The 6,083-nt window shown below is 38.4% G+C and overlaps 1 pseudogene; it reads right to left on the bottom strand.

The window, feature by feature from the left end:
* The window catches only part of LOC101347368 (40S ribosomal protein S2 pseudogene), a 127,631-nt pseudogene that overhangs the window by 1,663 nt on the left and 119,885 nt on the right, over positions 1-6,083 (bottom strand).

The raw sequence follows: 6,083 nt of genomic DNA, 5'->3' as shown, positions 1-6,083 counted from the left end.
AGCCACTCTTAAAATTCTCTCTTTATCTTTGGTTTTGGTAAGTTTGATTATAATATGTCTTGGTGACTTTCTTTTGGGATATACTTATGTGGGGTTAAATGAGCATCTTGGATAGATATCTTCTCATCTTGCATGATATCAGGGAAGTTTTCTGTCAATAAATCTTCAACAATTTTCTCTGTATTTTCTGTCATTTCCCCCTGTTCTGGTACTCCAATCACTCGTAGGTTATTTCTCTTGACAGAGTCCCATATAACTCTTAGAGTTTCTTCATTCTTTTTAATTCTTTTATCTGATTTTTCCTCAAATGAGTTGGCGTCAAGTGCTTTGTCTTCAATGTCACTAATTCTAACTTCTACTGCCTCAATTCTGCTCCTATAACTTTCTATTGAGTTGTCTAATTCTGAAATTTTATTGTCAGTCTTCTGGATTTCTGATTGCTGTCTCTCTATGCACTCTTGCAGCCCATTAAATTTGTCATTATGTTCTTGAATAACTTTTTTAAGTTCCGCTACTACTTTGTCTGTATGTTCTTTGGCAGTTTCTACATTCTGTCGAAATTCCTTTCTAATTTCTAGAAGAGTTTTGTATGTTAATTTTTTGTATTTTGCGTCCCATAATTCCAAGAAATTCTCTTCCTCCAGAGAATTTATTGATTCTTTATTCTGGCAGCTTGCTGAAGCCATCACGGACTGCCTCTTTATGTGATTTGATATTGACTGTTATCTCCGAGCCTTCAATAACTTATTATAATTTTATTTTATATTTGTTTAGTGAATCCTAGCTTCTTGTTTTGTTTTGCTTTGATATGCCCAAATAGGCTGCTCGTGTGCGCTAGTTTGATTATTGATTCCTTTGAAGCGCTAACATCCTGTCACCAGGTAGTTAGTTCTGTAACTAAGTATGTGCACACAGGAGTCCATTAAATTTTCCTATATGGGTTAAGCTCAGGTGTCCCGGCAGTCGGTCACCAAGTGTGTAGTGCAGGCTCTCACTTACAGTCTTGGAGAGGCATTGGTGATTGGTGTTGGCACAAGTATCTGGCTGCAGTAGGGGGCTTATGGCTGCAGGAGAGTCTGAAAGGAAAGGGTGTCCCTATTCCCTAGGGTGAGTAGGTAGGTGAGTTTTGCAGCCAGACTATAAGCACCCCACTCTATTGGCTGTAAAGACTAGAGGGCACCACTTATTCTTGGACCCCTGTGGCAGGTGACTAGGTGGCATAGGTGGAGCCAAGAGTCCTCAAGCCGCTGGTGCAGATCAGTAAATGTGCCTACTCAAAGGGCAGGACTGTGTTGAGGATCACAAATCTGCCACTTCACAGCTGAAACAGTTGAAGTTAGACTTCAGATGTTTACCCTGTTGTACTGTGGTAGTAAGGATTTACATTGTTGAGATGGGTCCCCACAAGTCTATACAGGGGTGTAAGGCACTCAAAGTCTGCAGACCCCTTATGACTGTGCCTAGCAAAGGAGCTGTGCTGACCCTGAGTTCCTGGCTTAGGGGAGCCAGTAGCTTATTTGTTCCCTCTCCAAGGCTAGGAGAATGGGTCAGGGCGCCTTTTGGGATCTTTTTCCAGCCCAGTGGACTCAGAGACTTTGGAAGGCCAGACCAATGCAGATCGCGGAGGGAGGAGGTAAAAGGGAGAGAGATTTTTCCCAAATAGGCTTCTTTTTTTTTTTTTTAATCCCCACGAAAGGCCGCATGCACATACTTATCTTTAGCCACTTGGGAGCTGCTTTTCACTGGTTCAGAGAGTCCAAGCAGAATCTCTGCTGCTGGATCTCTCTCGATGTGGAAACTGCCTCCAGAGTGCTCGTGCAGAGCTGTTTGCCTGCTTCGGAGCCAGTTGGGGCTGAAGAGCTGGGGCTCCAGCCAAGCGAGTCCGGTCTGGCACTTCTCGCTTCTTCAGAACCGTCTCCCTCTCCCCCCACCACTCAGTCTGATTCCTGAACTTTGCCTTGTTCAGGGCTCCTAGATATTCATATACAATCAACTCACTTGTTTTTCTGGGTCTTTGTTGTAAGAGGGATATAGAAAGCCATCTGACTACACTGCCAGCTTGGCCTCACCTCTAAACTTGATTTTTTGTATGTGTATGTGTGGATTCCAGAATGTGTCTCCTGGGAGGTAAAAGAAAGTTTAGAAAGGAAGAAATAATATATTGTTAAAAATGTGTGCCCAACTTTTTGATAGATAAAATGGTTTGTTCCTTTGGTTCTAGGCCATTTCTATCTACCCAAACTTTTTATCCCCTGGTAATTTATTGGAAATAACATTGGCTTAGAAGTCAAGAAACCTGGAGTCCAGGGTTGAATCTGCAATTAACTAGCGATCTGACCTTGGAAAAGTTATCTGTGCCTCAATTTACTTATCTGTAAAAAAGAAAGGATTGAACTAAATAATCCTAAAGTTTCAGCTCACAATCTTATAAATTTACCAACCCCATGCTTTGACTTTGCCTCTTAGGGCACCAGGAGTCCTAGGGTCATTTAAAATTTTTCATCAAGCTCTTTGTTAGTACTAATTGGGTCTTCCTTCTTCCTGCCCATGCCTTACCTGGCACTCTCTCCACCTTTTTTCTCTGCTACTTATTTTTCTGTCACTATTGTGCTCCAACAGCTACTCCAAATTACATACACTATGACTCACTTACCTGGTGTCTGTCCTTCTCAGATCTAGGGTGTCTGTGTCTTCCCAGATGCCTGTTAACAATTTTAGTTAATGAAACTGCTTATTAAGTGGAGAATATAATACCAAACTCTGATTTATTAAAATGTGGAAAAATTTTCCATGATAAATATATGTATGTATATATGTATATATATGTATACATATATATACACACACTACCTATATCATCTCATCCCAATTTGAAGAAAAAAATAGTATATATAGAATTTTCTAAATTTTATGTAAAAACTTTTTTCCTTTAGGATCTACTGCTACTTATTCACAATTGAATATAGTTTAGATATTGTCTAATTATTGAAACATTGTATGTTTAATCATATTATTTTTAATATACCATTATTTTATGGTGTTCCATAAGAAACATAATGAATTCCTGAAAGTCCACAATCTAAAAACATGTAAGAATCCTTGGGTAAGAATAGAGATTCTCTTTGACAAATTTCAATGCTTTTTTAAGAAAAAAAAAAGTAGAAAAAATTTCAATTGAATTTTAAAGTTGTATCTACACATCTTAAATAGATAGTTGATAGAATTCTTTAAAAATATCTATTATGTTGAATACAGGAAGTTTTATTAATTGAACTGAACTTACAGTTTAATTTAAGCCTCTGAGAATTTTCACCATTTTATTTGAGAGTCAAATGTTTCTGCATGGATTGTCAGTGAATCAAGTAAGGGCCCTGATTTTAAACTGAAAGAAATTAGGAATAGACCCTGATGTTTGTATTCCTGTTAAAGAGTTGGTGTTACTGGGAAAATCCTACAAAAAATCAAAATTTTTCTTAGGTCCTGTATTAGCTACCAGGTTAATAATGGTGTGAAAGTGATTTACCAGAGACCCAATGGTTGTGCTTGCTTTAGGAATGAAAATTGTTAATTACCTATGTTCTCTTTTATTTGTGTGTGTATACACATGTATGCCTCTGTGTGTTTATATAGATATCTATGTATGTAATATATGTATGTATTTCGTACATCTTCCATTTTCTACTTCTGAAAAAAGACATAATTTACAGCCAAAGATTAAAAGAAACAAAGACTCCCAGTTGCCAGCTAAGCACTGTTTCATTAACTTAATCTTTACTTCTCTAAACATAGTCTGTTTATCTTTCTTCTACCTGCCAACTGCCCTCTGCCCTTTTCATAGCTACAGGCTCTGTCTGTTCCATATTTTCTGAGTTTTAATTACCTTCTTAATACTTTCCTGTTATTCTGAACTTCAAAGATTTCTGACCCTTTTCCCAGTCTAAGCTATCTTTTCTATCATTTGAAGCTTTGCCAGCTTCACCTATACTCTGTAGGGCTCAAGAGTAGAAGTAAAATGGGTGTTTTTCTGCTCAACTATTCACCCATCAAGAGTGAACGGCCTTTTATTTCTTGTAAATTTACTAAATAATAATTTTTAAAAACATAAACATGTTTCATGTAATATCGAAGGGGTTTTTTTATAGGTAAGTAGTCTCCTGCATTAGGAGCCCAGATAGTGCAGTGGTTATGTGCTTGGCTGCTAACTGAAAGGTTGGTGGTTCGAACCCGCTAGCTGTTCTGTGGGAGAAAGATGCAGCAGTCTGCTTCTGTAAAGAATCACAGCCTTGGAAACCCTATGGGGCAGTTCTACTCTGTCCTATAGGGTCGCTATGAGTCAGAATCTACTTGATGACAACGGGTTTGGGTTTTGGTAGTCTCCTGCACATTCTTGTTTTTCTCATTTGTTGTTATTTTTAATCAACCTTTCTCAATAACTGTTTACTCAAATTTATAAATATTTATTCTTCACTGGGCAAAATTGACAGTAAAGCACATCCTATTGGTATCTTGGCTGTTTGTGTAAAACTGGTGTGAGTGTATGAAATTCTGGTGTTTCCTTTTTCAAGTCTTAACTCAGATCTCTATAATATAGCCTAATTAATCAAGTCTTTTATTCCTTCATCAGTGTAAGCATTTAATTACTACATGTCAGTTACCTTACTAGGTAAGGGATGTAAAAATGTATAATACAGTGTTATGGATTGAAATACGTCCCCCAAAAATGTATGTCAACTTGGCTAGGTCATGAGTCCCAGTATTGTGTGTGTGATGGTTAAGATTGTGTGCCACCTTGGTTGGGCCATGATTATCAGTGGTTTGATAGTCATATGATGGTGTGATCACTTCCATGATGAGATTTGATATTATGTGATCACCTCCATGATGGTATCTGCTGTGAATAGTCAATCAGTTGAAAGGGAGTTTCCTTGGGCTTGTGGCCTGCATTAAATGTAAGTAGATATTCTAGCAAGGCTTCTGGGCTTTTGCTTGTTCTGGATCCTGTAGCTGGCTCCTGTTCATCTGACCTCCTATTCTTGGGACTTGAGCTACCAGTTTACCTGTGGTCTTGCCTGCTGATCTTTGGGATTCATTGATCTTCACAGCCTGTGAGCAAGAGCCCTCCTCTCCGATCTACCGATCTTGGGTTTACCAGCCTCTGTGGCTATGTGCATCAGGAGAAGCCTGTATTCTGACCCATGGACTTGGGACATTCCAGCTTCTACAACCATGTGAGCCGTTTCCTTGATATAAATCTCTCTCTATATATATATTTATACACTTTACTGATTTTGCTTCTTCCGAGAACCCAGGCTAAGACAGTGTGATTATCCTGTGTGTTGTAAATCCTAACCTCTATGATGTTAATGAGGCAGGATTTTTCACAGTTTTGTTAATGAGGCAGGACTCAGTCTTCAGGATTAGGTTGTATCTTGAGTCAATCTCTTTTGAGATATAAAAGAGAGAATCCAGCAGAGAGGAGAAGGACCTCATACCGCCAAGAAAGAAGAGCCAGGAACAAGCATGTCCCTTGGATCCAGGGTCCCTGTGCTGAGAAGCTCCTAGATCAGGGAAAGATTGATGACAAGGTCCTTCCCCCAGAGCTGACAGAGAGAGAAGGCTTTCTTCTAGACCTGGTGCCCTGAATTAGAACTTTAGCCTCCTAAACTGTGAGAGAATAAACTGTTTGTTAAAACCATCCACTTGTGGTATTTCTGCTATAGCAGTACTAGATATCTAAGACATACAGTCTCAGCCATAAAGAGGAAAAATGCATGAATAAATACTGTATATACCTTGAGTGACCATGTATTTTGGTTTACTTGAGACACTAACAGTTTCTCCGTGTTTCCTGGTTTACTTATTCATAGTTCCCCTTACACTCTCAACAGTGTGCTTGTTTGGACAGTAAATTATATGGTCATTTATTATATATGAACTCTGAATATTTTCCAAATGACACTTGAATATATAAACTTTTTTTTATTCTACTTTAGGTGAAGGTTTACAGAACAAATAGTTTCTCATTAAACAGTCAGTACACATATTGTTTTATGACATTGGTTAACAGCCCCACGACATGTCAA

This window comes from Trichechus manatus, unplaced genomic scaffold, assembly GCF_000243295.1.
Source record: "Trichechus manatus latirostris isolate Lorelei unplaced genomic scaffold, TriManLat1.0 scaffold00148, whole genome shotgun sequence".
Classification (NCBI taxonomy): domain Eukaryota; kingdom Metazoa; phylum Chordata; class Mammalia; order Sirenia; family Trichechidae; genus Trichechus; species Trichechus manatus.
This window is presented reverse-complemented; position numbering and strand designations above follow the sequence as displayed.